Here is a 17,001-nt window from a genome sequence, read left to right on the forward strand (position 1 = left end):
ATTATATTCCTCCTCCATGTCTACTGGCATGGTAAAGTATGAACAATTTAAATTATGGTATTTTGACCGTGTCGGTATTTTGACCATGTCGCTATTTTAAATGTCTGTATTTTGACCTTGTCGGAATTTTGACCGTTGGTCAATGGTTGTCGGTATTTTGACCATCGGGATTTTGATTGTAGGTAAATTGACTGCATCCCTAAAAAAACCCTATGAGGCATTAATTGCTCCTAGCTGAATTAATGTGCAAGTGATACAAACTTATGACTCTAGGGAGCACCACCAACAGGTTATTTTTGGAGACATTTGTGTCAGATAAAGATTTCCCTGTATGTTGGTTACACATATTCCTTTTCCTCTCTAGACACACTATTTTAACAGTGCCAGAGATATACAGTAGTCTTAGAAAAGTACATGAGGAGAAAGGGCCCTGCTCATGAGAGCTTACAATCTAAAGGGACAGGGCAGACAGACTGGGGTGACACAGCAGGGTATAAGTGAGCGTTGTCATAAAATTAGGATGAAAATTGGTTACATTTAATGAAGAAGTGGGTCTTGAGAGCCCGTTTAAAGTTTTGAAAGGAAGGTTGCAAGTCTTATAGGGAGAGGTAGAGAATTCCAGTGATATGGAGCACAACAGCCAAAATCTTGGTGACGGAAGTGAGAGGAATTATCCAATTGGCAAGAGAGGCGGCCTGCATTTGTGGAACGGAGAGGATGGATGGGAGTATAAGGAGAGATAAGGTCAGCTATGAAGGTGGGAGAGGAGTGGGAAAGTGAGTGTGAGGAGCTTGAATTGTATTCTGGAGGGAAAGAGGAGTCAGTGCAGGAGCTTTGTAAGTGAGTGTGAGGAGCTTGAATTATATTCTGGAGGGAAAGAAGATCCAGTGCAGGGCTTGTTAGAGAGGGGAAGTCGACATAGTACATTTGGAGAGGAAGATGAACCGGGTGTTTTACAGGAAGGTCAGAAAGTAGGAGATTACAGTAGTCCAAGCTGGAGAAGACTAGTGAGTGGATGAGGGATTTGTAGCATCCTGATTGAGATAAGGTCTGATCCTGGAAATAATATTGAGGTGGAAATGACAGGACTGTGAGAGATGCTGAATGTGTGGTTTAAAGGAGAGAGAGGATCAAGAATGACACCAAGGCAGCATATTTGGTGGCTAGAGGAGATGGTTGTTCGATCAATAGATAGTGACATTGTGGAAGGTTAAGTTATGTGGGAGGGTGGGAAGATGATCAGCCCAGTCTAATGCTGTGTACACACGGTACAATCCAGCATAAGATTTTGACTATATAGTCCAAATCGCATGCAGATCGCAAGCAAATCGTTTGCAGATCGCACACGTTTTTTACCTTGTGATCCTGATGCCTGCTCCCGTGGCAGCACAAATTGAAACCCAGATAGACAGGGCAGCAATGACTATATAGTGAAGTCGAATGTAGATAGCATGAATTGTATTTAAATAGTACAGAGTTAGCAAAGATTGTATAGCAGTCGAATCAGTACAATCTGCATAAGATCCAGATGCGATTACAATTTAGACTATCTGCATACAATTTACACTATCTGCATTCAATTTAGACTATATAGTGCTGATCTGCACTATATAGACAGGGCAGCCAAGACTTTCTGGTTAAGATATGGGAGCGCGCATCTTGAACGCATCTGGATCGCTTGGGATAAAACCCATACAATCTGCATGAGATCCAGATAAGATTTTGACTATATAGTCAAAATCTTTTCTGGATCTTATGCAGATTGTATCATTGTGTACACAGCATTATGATGTGTACACACTTGTACAATGTGCATGAGATTTTGACTATATATAGTTAAAATCTCATCTGGATCGCATGCAGATCGCACAGGTTTTAACCCCTGCGATCCCGATGCGATCCCGATGCGTGCTCCCATATCGCAGCCAGAAAGTCTTGGCTGCATAGACTATATAGTGCAGATCTGCACTATATAGTCTAAATTGTATGCAGATAGTCTAAATTGTATATATTGTATGCAGATAGTCTAAATTGTAATATAGTCTAAATTGTACAAGTGTGTACACACCATTAAGTCGAATAGCAAGGGAATCTCACCATGTGTACACACGGTGAGATTTGACATTAGATTTTCACTATATAGTCAAGATCGCATGCAGATCGTATGCAGATCGTAAGCAGATCGCACAGATTTTTACCTTGCGATCCTGATGCGCGCTCCCGTGACAGCACAAATCGAATATATAGTGCAAATCTAATGCAGATTGTATGAATTGTATGTAAATAGTACAGAGATAGCAAAGATTGTATAGCACTCGAATCTTAAGGCAAATAGCAAAGGAATCTCACCGTGTGTACACACAAATAGGAATGTTTAGCTTAAAAAACAGACACAGCACTTTTTGAAGAGTGATTAATTAAAACACCATGGGTAAATAAATGAAAATCAACATTTAATAATTGATGTAGCATTAAGAATGAATCCAAAATTACATAGATAAACATTAACCATGAATTGACATATGTTACAGTCTCTCACATAGATGGCTTATGGATGCTGAGTCCCGAGTTGACCATATGACCTTATAGCGGTCCTGTCAATTTGCATATAGTCTCAAACACTCACTATGAGCACATGTCACGTGTATTAGCCCTACCTGGACTAATACATGTGAGATTTGCTCATAGTGAGTGTTATGCAATGTATTTAACTATTAAAATATAATGCAATATGGGTTATGACTATCCATTGGTCAGCATATCTTCCCAAATGGGACCTTACACTGGAGGTTTTGCCGATTGAAAATGCCAAAGTTTTGTTTGATAATCACATGATTCAGTTCTAGAAAAGTTTGTTCACATAATCATTAGCTACTTTTAAGTACATTGTAGCTGGAGGGTAAAGTATAATTTATCTGTTACGTCTGCTAAATTATTTGTTTTTCCTATTCTTTTGCAGATTCACAATACTGTGGATATAGTTTTCTGTAATAGGACACAGTGATAAACATTTTTATTATATTTAATTTCCCTAGCCACAAAATGAGTAAGTAAAATATTAAAGTTACCAGTGAATTTGTGAGAACTGCTGTTTCATATACTGGTATTGTTAAATGATGGTTTTATATATTCAGAATATGTCTTCATATATTTAATAATATTTAATTCTATAAATAATACAGTGTATTTATTATAACTGTATACATATATTTCAACAAACAATGTAGTTGTTCTGCATGCCACAAATACATTAATATGGATGTCTCAGAACATCTATGTGGTAATGCTCCTTACAGAGTGCAGACTTAAAACACTCTGGGGGTCAGTGGCGTAAGTTCGTTCCAGTTGCCCGGAGGCAAGATATATATTGGTGCCCCCACAAACACACACACACACAAACACACAAACACACACCCCCTATATAACCTTATATAAAATATATATTTCTGTTTCGCTAGATAGATAGATAGATAGATAGATAGATAGATAGATAGATAGATAGATAGATATTAGAACACATATATATTTCAGAACTCAGCCACAGAAGCAATATTGTTGGCTTTTAAATAACTGATTTAAACTTCCAGGGGGAGGAGAGGTGCCCCCTTGGGAGCAGGAGCCCGGTGGCAGATGACTCCATTGCCTCCCACAGTTCTGCCTCTGCTGGGGGGTATTCAATCCGGGATTCTGACTGTCAGAACACCCAACAGTCAGAACCCCAGGCCGTTTTCATCTGATCCCACAGTAACTCGACAGTCAGAATTCAATGTTCTGGCTGTGGAATGTTGGAAAGTTGTCAAAAAAAACGGCAGTGAATTAGACGATCCGCAGCAGTTTCTGTAAAAAAAAAAAAAAAAACCTTTAAAAAACGTAATATCTGACTGCCTTAAGTGCCGTCGGTAACTGCAGCATTGAATAGCAGAGTGCCATTATTTCCGCTGGCAGAAATAGCGGCACAGATTGAATACCCCCTATATTACTAAACTCTCAATGTGTGTTTTGTAGAACAATTATCTTTGCGCAAACAACAAAAAACAAACTCCATCACATACTGTATACAGTATGTAGTTGTGATTTAGCAGTCATTGCACCTTGGCACTAAATATAGGACTAACCTTTTCTTTTTGCAACTGCCTTTTCTGCTCACTCCGTAGTATGACTTGGCTGGACTCTATTGTAGGAAAGTGCATTCCAGTCCTTTATAACATAAAATGTTCAGGCACTTTGCCCAAGTCATTACAACACTGCAGAGTCCAACCCATTTCCCACAGTCAGTATAAACTTTCTGATCTTCTCTTTTCCTGAATGTGAATGATACTAGTTAAATGCTTTGTAATTGAATAGGTACCATGTACTAAAAGAAGAATGTAGCTTGCAAAGGATAATAAACATAAGCAAGGCTATCCCAGATGTTACCCTCTGCCTCGCCCATCTGTTGGAGAAACTGTGGCTACTGCAGTAACATAGAAACATAGAATTTGACGGCAGATAAGAACCACTTGGCCCATCTAGTCTGCCCCTTTTTTAAACATGTTTCCTCAAACCATATTTGATCCTTATTTTTTTGTAAGGATATCAATAGGCCTATCCCAAGCATTTTTAAATTGTACTACTGTATTTGCGTCTACCACCTCTGATGGTAGGCTATTCCACTTATCTACTACTCTTTCTGTGAAGTAATTCTTCCTCACATTTCCCCTGAATCTTCCTCCCTCTAGTTTCAGTGCATGTCCTCTTGTTCTGCTGCTCCTCTTCCTGTGAAGAATGTCTCCCACCTGCACCTTGTTAAAACCCTTGAGATATTTGTGTAACATATACATGCTTGCATATGTTAGAAATGTATATATTAAAGTTATAAGCAGTTTCCACCTCAGAAATGATATTGTGTGATGGACTCTTATAGGAATATGGTAACATTGACCGAGCAACCAAACCGCATTTGTTGCTCAGAAACTTTCTAAAACTATGTGGCATGAACATATGTATACTAGTGACTATGGCTGATACAGACTTTGCCATACATATGTATTATTGTTGATTTATTGAGCAAGGAACTTTGGTGGCAGTGGAATGGACTGTAAATCACTTAGACTTTGGTTAGGCAAGCACTGTGTGTATAGTTGCCCCCTGGGTGAACCCTCAGTTGCCTGTCAGTCAAAGGGAGCCCAGGGTAGCCTCGAGGACATAAAAAAATGCGGGAAGCCAGCTGTCTCGAGGACCAGGCGGGAAAACAGCTGTTCTCGCGCTGAACAGCTGACCTCCCAGCAGGGATATAAAAGGACTGTCAGCGCAGTAAAGAGTAGCTCAGCAGTTTCCTCTCCCAAGGCATCCCCTCCTCCGGAGTTGGTGCTGCATATGCTTGCTGTGAACTGCGGCGCTAACTGCTGGAAGGAGCTGGCCGTAGGAGAGTTCTAAGTGGCCGCTCAGGAGTGAGGGAAAACGGTACTCACCAAGAAGACAAGCCGCTGCCTCTACTACTGAAAGGCATACTTTGGCAGCTGCTATTGAGCGCCCCGCAAAACGCCGACAAGCCAAGGGAGGTGAGCGCTCACCAGTCGGAGAGGACCTGTGACGTCGTCCGCTCCTCCCCCCTGTCAACGCGGTTGTCCAATCGGCGAGGAAGCGCCTCCCAGCCGGGGAGTGAGGCCAGAAGACTGTCCGCCCGTTAACGCCCCTCCACACCCAGGCACCGCTTTACAGCGCTGCCCTGCGGGAGAAGGGAGGAGGCGGGGAGGTTTGCTGGGACCAGAAACGCCGCAGGACTTAAGTAAGAACCTTGCGCTGTCAGCGCGTCACCCACAGCCGCCGCCCAGCAGGAGAGAGCTGCCCCTGTCACGTCCCCTCTACACCCTGGTGCTGCCCGTATCATAGGCAGCCACCAGCGGGAGACGGGAGGAGAGGCGCTGACAGGTGAAGAGAGAAGCGCCGCCCGACAGCAGAAGCCGCCGCCCACCGGCTCGTCAGCTTCAAGGGAGAAGCGCCGCTCGACAGCCGAAACCACCGCCCACCGGCTCATCAGCTGCAGGGGAGAGGCCGCCGCCCACCGGCTCGTCAGCTTCAAGGGAGAAGCGCCGCCCGGCAGCCGAAGTCACCGCCCACCTGCCCACTAGCAGCCGGAGAGAGCCAGAGATTACTGCAGGGAGCCTACCCCTAGTCCAAGCCCCTCTACACCCAGGCATTGCCTGCGGGAGACGGGAGGAGGCGCGGACAGGGGAGGGAGGAACACCCCTCTGACATTGCCCAATCAAGGGGAATAGTATTACCCCCGTTCAGTGCTATGCAACCTGCGAAAGAAGCACAGCATACAAAGGGTCCCTGTCACATCCTCCTACACCCTGGTGCTGCTATTATAATAGGCAGCCTCCAGAGGGAGACGGGGAGTGATGTAATAGGCTATCGCCCTAAGAACTAATAGAGCAGCCACAGTCAGCAAGAAAGTAAAGGGACAGAGTCAGGAGCCAGAGTTATCACAGCAGCCCAAATAAAAATTCAGGAAGAGGATAGACTTAGAGAGACAGTTTGACAGACAGAGAGCTGCTAGATCGGGTGAGCTTGAATGACCCCTTTTTATAACGCACTTTACACTACAAGGGATACTAGACAATTGTATTAACTGCGCCTAAAGGCATTCTCTCTAGTGTGAACACCTAAAACCTATGCTACACAATATAGGAGAGAAGGCATTGATTTAAAGCTTTTGCAATAGTTGCTTTTGGGCTTACAGCCAAGCAATTGCAGAAAAAGGATAGCAAGTTTCTGTTCTATATGAGGGAATGCAGGACTATTGTATCAAAACCCAGTAACTTAAATACCCTGTGTAAATAGCATCATATAACCAAGGGACAGATATATAGACTTTTTACAGTGCTAGGGATACCTAGTGAAGACCAGCGAAAGACTAATTTCTTAGGCAGCCTGAGTATATATATACTTACCTATCTACATCTTCAGTAACTTAAGGGCCCCAACGTGCACCAACGAAATACTAATATTGCATTGCTATGTGTTGCTAATTGAAACGTATCATTTTTATGCTACTGGCCAGTAAATGGTAATTTTTGTAGATGCATGCATATTATTGATTGTATAGGCAGTTATAAGGGTTTAGAATATTAATAATACTATATATGTGAGATGTACTGTGATTCCTTTATTTGAAGTATATGTTGTATATCATTAAACTACTACTAAATTATACTTACCAAGTCGTGGGGTATTTCCTTGACGCCATTCACCGATATCTAGATACAAAAGAAAGATAGAGAAAATTAGGTTCCCCAAGTGATCCTCATATACCTTCTTAAAACTTGGGTGGAGGCACATCACATTAACAGTCACCCTCATACTTAAAGGAGGGTTACATTTGAAAGTTTCTATCATGTCCCCCCTTTCCCTTCTCTGCTCTAAAGTATACATATTAAGATCTTTTAGTCTTTCCTGGTACGTTTTGTGATGTAGGCCATGCACCATTTTAGTTGCCCTTCTTTGTACAGTCTCTAATGTATTTATATCCTTCTGGAGATATGGCCTCCAGAACTGACTCTAGGTGATGTCGTACCAATGACCTATACAGTACCCTAGTTCATATCTGTTGGAGTTGCCCAATACTTCCACCATTCTTGGTAGCAGTCCATACCTTACTGAATAGTTTACTCAAGTGCGCACAACTACTGTACATCCTTCACTTTTGTCACCAAGGTGGGCTGTGTACTTTAAACACCAGGGCCTATTTTTAATCCCATTGCTGCCCTCTCTCTGATCTCCTCTCTTTTGCCACTCTCTTAGCATGTACAGTGGCACTACTAACACCCCCCTCCCAAACCCTCTCCTATCATGGTGCCCCCCTGTCAATTTCTGCACCGGGCAGTTAGTTGCAGGTAGGGAGGGCTGGGGTCGATGACGACGGAAACGGGGCTCGCCCATGGGAACGCCCAACATTTTATGGGAATGTCCATGAAAATGCAGGGCATTCCCTTGGGAACACAGCTAGGCCGATGCTTGCAGAGGCAGGCATCTGATATCACAGGACGTCAGAGCCCGCTTCCTCTTTGGCAGACAACCAAGGATATAAAAGTCAGTTGAGACCTACTTTTATTTTTGAAGACAGGAGAAATCATTTGATGGTCAGCAACCATCGAATTATTTCTCCTGCTAGAGGATGCATGCGAGGGGATGTGTTAGCGAACACATCCCCTCACAAGGTACAGAGGGGATTTGGCAGCGGAGGGGTGAGGGGTGGTTGGCGGGGTGGCATTTCAGTGCTTGGTAAGCAGCATTACAGAATTACCCCCTGAGAGTGAATTTACTTGGAAGCATTGCAGAGACTATAGAAGATTAGGGGGATGTTACTTATTTCATAAAATGAACTTTAGAGTAATGATACTAGGGGTGAGCACTGGCCACTTTTCGTGTTTTGGGATTAGAGTCTGTATCTCCAGCCGTTTTTTTGGGATTTGGATCTCTACCAAAACAACCCCCTTCCGGGGTTCCTGTTTTGTGGTTTGGATCTGGATTTAAAAAAAAAAAAAAGAAACAATTAAAACTGCTAAAATGGCAAAAAATTTGTTTTGCTCCTACACCATTATTAACCTCAATAACATTAATGTCCACTCATTTCCAGTCTATCCTGAAAACCTCACACCTCACAATGGGTGTTATTCTGGTTGAATCGGTCCGCTACGTGTGCGATCGGAACGTGGTTTTTATCCACTCCGCATGCGTACCTTTAGCAATGCACATGTGCGACGACAGCACACCGCTAGCGGATGGGACTCACCTATAAAAAAGACGGGTGCGATCAGAGACGAACAAAGTGGGCATAATGTGGGCATTTTTATGGGAAAGGCTAGAAAACAGGGAAAAACTGGGCATATCCCTGGGCGTACATGGGGTGAAGGTGCATCCACTTGGCTCGGTGAGCTGCCGGGACACTTTTGCCCTAAAACCAATGGTCTGCCAAAAACTGCTCCATAGCACTCTCAGACCATCCGGCTGAGTAGGTCCGCAATCGGTCGGCTAATTAGTGCGCACCACACAGTGGCGTAACTACTGAGGGTGCAGGGGATGCAATTGCTTTTTGGGGAGCCCCACAGGCAATCCCCTGCACCCTTTTATAAAAGTGTATATACTGATGTGCAGACAGTGGTTGCAGTTGCAGCGCTGTCCTGTGCCCATGATCTTCAGCGGCGCAATTGTTCCTGCCCTGCCTTGCTGTTAACACCCGGCGCCGGTAAGAAGCAGCCCTTCACTGCTGTGCGACAGTGAGCAGAAGATGAAACGGCGCAGTCGTTCATGTCCTCCTTCTTTCCTCCTCTACCCCTCCCACGCCTCCTCTGTCGCCACTCTGACCTCCTCCACCAGCTTTCCTCTCCTCTACCCCCATCTTATCCTTTACCCTCCTCATCCTCTTTTCCTTCTCTACACCCCCCCCCCCCCCCCTCCCCGTACTCCACTCTCTGGTGGCAGAGCTGGCCCTTTAAAAATTTTGCTATGGGACTCTCACAGCACTAGTTACGCTCCTGGCACCACACTACTATACTGACACCTGCATGGAATACTAAGCAATGCTGCAAGCAGTTTACTATATTACCCAATTAAGTAACTGCAAGCCATACACATGCCAGTTCCAAGGTAGGATTGTTTGGGAGCCCAAATACACATGCTGGAATATGTGGAATTAGGTCTCTTCTAAAAGTCTACACCATTAATGCAAATATGTCTGTCATGTTAGGACACAATTCAAAGGAGTCGACATGTGTCAACACTCACACTTGCACCAAAACATACACTTCACGTCATTAAATACACACCTCTATCAGGTCTAACAACACCACTGATGTGTTTCTAAGCCTCTTTTCCTTTTAATGGATTGGAAAAAGGTGCCTTTACTCTGCCCTGCTCATGTACACATTATGGGACACAAGTACCTAGCTTACAAATTGTTAACTGGGACACTGATAATCAAGCAGCCAATCTGCTCCTTACTGTCTTTTTCTAACTCTGCCTGTAACATGGCAGGTAGGACCTGATTGCCACCACATTTCTCTGGTTAAGGCTTCCTACATCTACCCACCACTCTGTAACATGGAATTTGGGAGCTGTTTAGATGGATGTTGACCACTCTCCATTTTTATACTTTTGGAGGAAACTAGAGATGTGCAGGCTCGGATTTCCCAGATCCGAGCCCGCACAAACGTCATCAATCCGAGCCCGGATCGGAGCGGAGCTTGGAGCTTCCCGCCTGACTCGGATCCGGATGCGCGGGAAAAACGTCATTGCCCGGTGCCAGATTCTCGTGAGATCTGGAATGCTATATAAAGAGCGAGCGTCCAGCTCCATTTTTCAATCTAGTCTGTGTGCGGAGCTTTGTTAGGTTAGGTTAGACAGGGAGCTGTGTTTTTTTTTGCTGCTGGGGCAACTGCCATTGCCTACTAGTGCCACTGTCTGCTCTGCTCTCTGGTGGTGTGTGCTCTGCACTGCCAGTGGCTGGCTGCCAGCCCATCAGCACAGTAGTACCTCTACCTGGCCACTTTAATCTTACACATATATGACTGCAGTGTGCACTCTGTCTGTTGTAAAACTTATTAACCACTTGTATACCAGTCTGCTTGTGCATCTGCTGTATTAATAATAATACCCCCCTCCTGGTGTATTTTTTTCAGCCTTATATCAGACATGTGTATATCACTGCAGTGTGCAGCACAGTACCAGCCGGCTTACCTCTCCTCTGAGGCTCAGTTTGTGAGGAAGCGCTGCTGCAGCATCCTAAGCTGTTGGCTGCACAGTGCTCCTCCGTCCTCTCCTCTCCAGAGGCCCAGTTTAAATATTTCTGGAGGTAGAGGGAGCTGTGGGGCAGGCAGCAACTCGTAAGTGCTGGAGACACACTGTGCATGCCTTGTGGCCTTTCAGGCACCCAGAACCACCCTCCATATGCCCCAGACAGTGTGCACACTCAGTTGGGAGGCTGTGGAGGATTTCAAAATCACCTGGATACGGGAGAATCCCAGAATCCGGGAGAGTGCAAAAACATCCTGGAGGGCTGCCACCATTTCAGGGAGAATCCAGGAAATCCTGGAGAGGTGGCAACCCTAAATGGGTGTGATAATTAAGACAACTACAGCAGATTAGACGTCTAAAGAAAAAACATTTGAATAGCAAACCCGACCATTACTTCAAAAGACATCAGATGCGTGAATTTGAAAGGTGTGAAATATAAGTGAACATTTGAATACCACTCCTTGTGTACACTACAAGCACTTAATGTTGAAATTACCAGCACTTTTTTTTTCCCATAGAGAACACTTTCACACCTAAAGAAGATATGTCCTTATAGACAACAAAAGGTATAATGAACAGTTTATCCCTGGATAAAATATTTTTTAAAACCCAAACAAAAATATATTAAAAAGATAGCATATTAATATTGTGTTAAATATGTTGCTTATTTCTCTATTTCTGGTTTTCTTAGTCATGGTAATATATTGTACCTTTAAAAAAAAAAAATAGAACAGGGCCATATTTTGCCTTGTACTACACTCTAGTAAATATGAACATACTGAATACGTGTATTGGCTTTGATGTATAGTTCTCTTCATAATTTAGGGCCTTATTTTGGTTCATTCTTTCTGACAAAATCCTTCTTAGATGGGCAAAACCATGTGCACTGCAGGTGGGGCAGATGTAACATGTGCAGAGAGAATTAGATTTGGGTGGGGTTTTACTTCAAAGTGAGATCTATATTGCAGTGTAAAAATAAAGCAGTCAGTATTTTCCCTGCACAGAAACAAAATTACTCACCCAAATCTAATTCTCTCTGCACATGTTACATCTGCCCCCCCCCTGCAGTGCACATGGTTTTGTCCATCTAAGAAGGATTTTGTCAGAAAGAATGAACCAAAATAAGGCCCTTAGTTTTGTGTGGGCATTGTTGGATTTCTTGCTACATGCATATTATTTCCTTGCTAAAGCCGCTGATCCCACGATTGGAGGCAGGGAAACGCGTTGGAAATTTACAAATATTGCAGCTGAGGGAGACCACACAGAACAATAAACAGACCATCCATCCCATGGTGACTCCAGATAAAGTTGTCAACAAAGAGGTGATTCAGCACCATCAACTGGGAGACCTGAGGAACTACAGGTGGCAGCTGTAAGGTACCCTCATAATAAAATGTCTGGCCAGACTGCAAATACCTGGACAGTTTAAACATCATTAATACCAAATATAACCACTAACCCACAAATTGACTGTTTACCTAACCAGCCATTTCTCATCGGCATCAATTAACATACTAACAAGACTGGTACTATTTTCAAAGGAAGTACAATTCTAACCTATAGGTTTTAATTAAAACCTGTGCATGCTTACATAGTCACAAGCGGTTGTGCATAATTTTTACTAATTTATTTTTTCCTTATTTTTTTATTTTTACATGCATGTTTGTCTGATGTGTTGTATGTTTATATATTTTAGAGAGTAATTAAATTGGTATTACTGTTATACCCTTACTGCACAGTTCTATTATTTTTCCTTCCATTGTTGGAATTACCTGACATCTAGTGGTGGTTTGTGCCACTTAAACATCCTAGCAGCTGATGTGTGACCTTGTGCATGTATACATTTTCGTATTTCAACACTTACTTATATAAACCTGAAATAACGACTCGGAGACTTGGGTTTGGCAGAAATTGTTAGCTGAATTTATTGAAAACACTTTAAGCTAATTGCTTGTATTAGAATTCCTTAATTAAATGGTGGCCCAGAAAGAACGGCTAGTGATCTAAGCTCCACCCCACGACTGACGTATGTAATGACGTATTCCCTACACAAGCGGTATGGCTCCACCTACTCCATTGACTGCCACCCGACTGGGTGGTCTCGCTGCCCCCCGAGCGGGAGATCTAGCGCAGGCCTATAGTCAATGGAGGTGAGCGCACCGAGAACAACCGATGTGATGTATAAACATCGCTTACTGAAGGCCTAAATCAATTAATCTGCCGTTCTTTCCCGCCTTTCAGCCAACGCGTTTACAGCCCCCCTTTATCCCCCCCTTACTAAATCGTAATAGGGCGGGTAGGGTGGGAAATTCCACAGGGAAAAGAGGAAGACTCCTCCTTCCCTGTTCCTATTATCCCAGCTAACTCTGCCCTCCCCTGTTTTCCTATTGGCTCCGAGTCACATGCTCCATAGTGTACACACAGCCTTGGATGTTTAATTCACTCCTTTCCTATGGCAGTCATTACGTTATTCTAAACATCCTAGCAGCTGATGTGTGACCTTGTGCATGTATACATTTTCGTATTTCAACACTTACTTATATAAACCTGAAATAACGACTCGGAGACTTGGGTTTGGCAGAAATTGTTAGCTGAATTTATTGAAAACACTTTAAGCTAATTGCTTGTATTAGAATTCCTTAATTAAATGGTGGCCCAGAAAGAACGGCTAGTGATCTAAGCTCCACCCCACGACTGACGTATGTAATGACGTATTCCCTACACAAGCGGTATGGCTCCACCTACTCCATTGACTGCCACCCGACTGGGTGGTCTCGCTGCCCCCCGAGCGGGAGATCTAGCGCAGGCCTATAGTCAATGGAGGTGAGCGCACCGAGAACAACCGATGTGATGTATAAACATCGCTTACTGAAGGCCTAAATCAATTAATCTGCCGTTCTTTCCCGCCAAAGCGGGGGTCCTGGTCCCAGGACACCCCCGCCCCGCCACCAGACTAGAGCACCATAAGGACGCTCCTAGAAATAGATCCTCCTCAACTCTGAGCCTCCCTTTCCTTACATAGGGGATTCTAACCGGGAAAGGCCACCGGACCGCTCCAGGTCAGGGCCTGCAGCTTCCCTGCTGCGCTAGTGTGGATCAGACCACTCGAGGTCAGGGCCCACAGCTTTCATGCTGTGCCCTTGGCCAACTGACCCCTTCTAGGTCAGGGCCCGCAGCTTCCCTGCTGCGCTAACATGCATCAGACCACTCAAGGTCATGGGCCCACAGCTTCCATGCTGTGCCCAATGGGCAACTGACCACTTACAGGTCAGGGCCCGCAGCTTCCCTGCTGCGCTAATATGCATCAGACCACTCAGAGTCATGGGCCCACAGCTTCCATGCTGTGCCCAATGGCCAACTGACCACTTACAGGTCAGGGCCCGCAGCTTCCCTGCTGCGCTAATATGCATCAGACCACTCAGGGTCATGGGCCCACAGCTTCCATGCTGTGCCCAATGGCCAACTGACCACTTACAGGTCAGGGCCCGCAGCTTCCCTGCTGTGCTAATATGCATCAGACCACTCAAGGTCGTGGGCCCCCAGCTTCCATGCTGTGCCCATGGCCAACTGACCACTTACCGGTCAGGGCCCGCAGCGTCCCTGCTGCGCTAGGTACAAGAATTGTGCACTGGTTTGTAAGGCTATGATATGTTAGCGTATTTTAGGAGGATCTGCCAAAGAAAATTATATGCTACCAATTTTGGTAGCATATAATTTGGTAAAGTACCAATAGAACGCCCATTTCTGACACAAAGGGGGAAGGGTTCTGGGGAATGGGGATTACTCGGCCGGAGGACAAAAACGTCTGGACCTGCTAAGGGACTATTGACTATAGAATTCAGTCTGTCAGTTCAGGTAAAAAAGCGTGAAAACTCCGGACGCTCTGCCCAACAACAGAGCGTAGTTAATCCCCGAGTAGGATGGGCACACTTGACATACAAACATCCACCCAAGCGCTAGCGCAATCAGGCTGGCGCACTGCCCTCATGGCAGTAGATGCGGGCAGATGTACTTATTGTAACAAGCGGAACGCCATCGGCCTAAAGCCTCAAACTCTTCCGCCGTGCGGCCTGCCCTTGCCGCGGTTGTAGCCGCCCCTATTCTGTGAGAGTGTGTGCAGAATTCCCTTAGGGAGAGGCCACCCTTCAAGGCATCAGCGCAACATCCAGCTGAATGGGTACCCCACTTCTAGGTCAGGGCCCGCAGCTTCCCTGCTGTGCCCAATGGCCATCTGACCACTTACAGGTCAGGGCCCGCAGCTTCCCTGCTGCGCTAATATGCATCGGACCAGTCAAGGTCGTGGGCCCCCAGCTTCCATGCTGTGCCCATGGCCAACTGACCACTTACCGGTCAGGGCCCGCAGCTTCCCTGCTGCGCTAATATGCATCAGACCAGTCAAGGTCGTGGGCCCCCAGCTTCCATGCTGTGCCCATGGCCAACTGACCACTTACAGGTCAGGGCCCGCAGCTTCCCTGCTGCGCTAGTATGCATTAGACCCCTTAAGGTCGGCATGTCCCTTTTTAGCCCCACTTACTCCCCTTACTATAGTTAAGTAAGAGGGATTACAATACTGCGCCGCCGACGGCTGCTGTAACCATTGTGAAGGTTGCCCTGTAGCGATGGCCGTGGGCCCCCTGATCTGTGAGCTTCCACATTAAGCCTTGTTTCCTTTAGAAAGAAAGGGCCATGACGTATAGCTGTAATTGGCTGTTGTGCCTGCGGCTCTCTTTCAAGCCTCGTGTATCTGCGGTGTAGCCGTATTGGACCACCCCTGGCCAAGCCGCCCTCCTGCTCTTATTGCTGTGTCCTTGCTTGCTCGCCCGCCTACTGGCATACCTGGCTGGCTGTGCCCTTGGGAGCCCTGGCCGTGCTACTTACTTCCGGCCCCTTCCTATCAAGAGTGGCTGGTGTGAGGCCCCGCATGCGCAGAAAGGGAAGAACACTAAAAAACATTGTCTCACCACTGGAAGGACCGTCACCTGCTTGCTCTGACTCGGCTGTCCACACCTCATCAACCTCAGTGTTCGATTTGGATTCGATTTCCCATTCCTTCCACGTTTTCTCGAGCCATTTGTCATCTGTGGAGACATGTGACTGGTCCCTGTCCTACTGCCCTCACACTTCCCTGATGCTGGAGCTATGTTATATACTAATATATAGTGCGATCCGCAGAGGGTGAAGTAGGATTTGGGGGGGGGGGGTTCAAAAATGGTAATATGGTATTGCGACATATGGCCATATACGCCAGCTCCTTATGCTATGGCTAGCGAATAATAGGTTGAAGGATGCTATCATCCCGATGTATGTATTCCTGCAATTGCTACTATCTATGTGTTAGCGGTGATTCATATTGTTCCCATATAACATAGTGCTTTCTAGGGAACCTTTTACCCATAGCGCACTGCCCTGGATCTTAAATTCTATATTTCCTTCCATATGGACGCATATGCCCACTAAAGCTCATTTTGCTGTCAGCACCCATGCATGTACCAGTATGAGTGTGGAATATTATAATTGGGACTATTGGTTAATATTGTAATGCTGGCGGTGTTAGCTTTACCTATGTTGCTGCTTGTTGCCAAGCCCTAGGGAATATCTGAGCGGGAACCTAGCTCTGTCCATGCACCTCACTTCTGTGTTCTGCGGCCGAGCACGGCATAATTTTTCTGTTGCTGTTATTTAATAGCAGATCTGAGTAGCAGATGGCGGCTCTTCTGTCCTAGAATGTAGCTAATCGACCATTAAAGGCTAGTGCTCTTCAATACTCATTGTGCTGCGCCCCGTGCCTCTACTGTCATATTATGTCATCTATTTATTATGCCGTTATAAGGCCTCAATTTCTAGAGCAATGCCTGGATAACAGTGATCCCTGAGACAAAACACCTTTTATTAACCACTGTATACCCAGGGATTGCGGCTGATCTTGTTGAGACATAAAACACCAAGGGGCCAAGTGTCAATTATAGCAAGAGATTGCGGTTAGTGGGCAATATGACAGAATATCTACAGATTGTAAGCTTGCAGCAGGGCCCTCTTACTTCCCAATCTGTCTGTTGTTACCCCGTTTGATTTCCCCTTGTCTCTGATTGTAGAGCGCAACAGAATCTGCTGCGATATATAGGAAACTGCAAATCAATAGATCAATGCGCAAATGTGCCAATTGTAGAAGGAAGTTTGACTCCTGTCCTAGAATATAGCTGCTCTCACAGTTAAAGGCTATTGCTT

The 17,001-nt window shown here is 45.2% G+C and overlaps 1 protein-coding gene across 1 annotated transcript in view; it reads right to left on the bottom strand.

The window, feature by feature from the left end:
• LOC146063918 (amine sulfotransferase-like) overlaps positions 1-4,158 on the bottom strand; it is a 47,852-nt gene extending 43,694 nt beyond the window's left edge. The window contains exon 1 of the mRNA XM_083176831.1: positions 4,116-4,158. The gene's annotated coding sequence lies outside the window, so the exon portion shown is untranslated. The remainder of the gene's footprint in view (positions 1-4,115) is intronic.
• Positions 4,159-17,001: the final 12,843 nt, after the last annotated feature.

Source organism: Crinia signifera, chromosome 3 (genome assembly GCF_055691185.1).
Source record: "Crinia signifera chromosome 3, ASM5569118v1, whole genome shotgun sequence".
NCBI classification, from domain to species: Eukaryota; Metazoa; Chordata; class Amphibia; order Anura; family Myobatrachidae; genus Crinia; species Crinia signifera.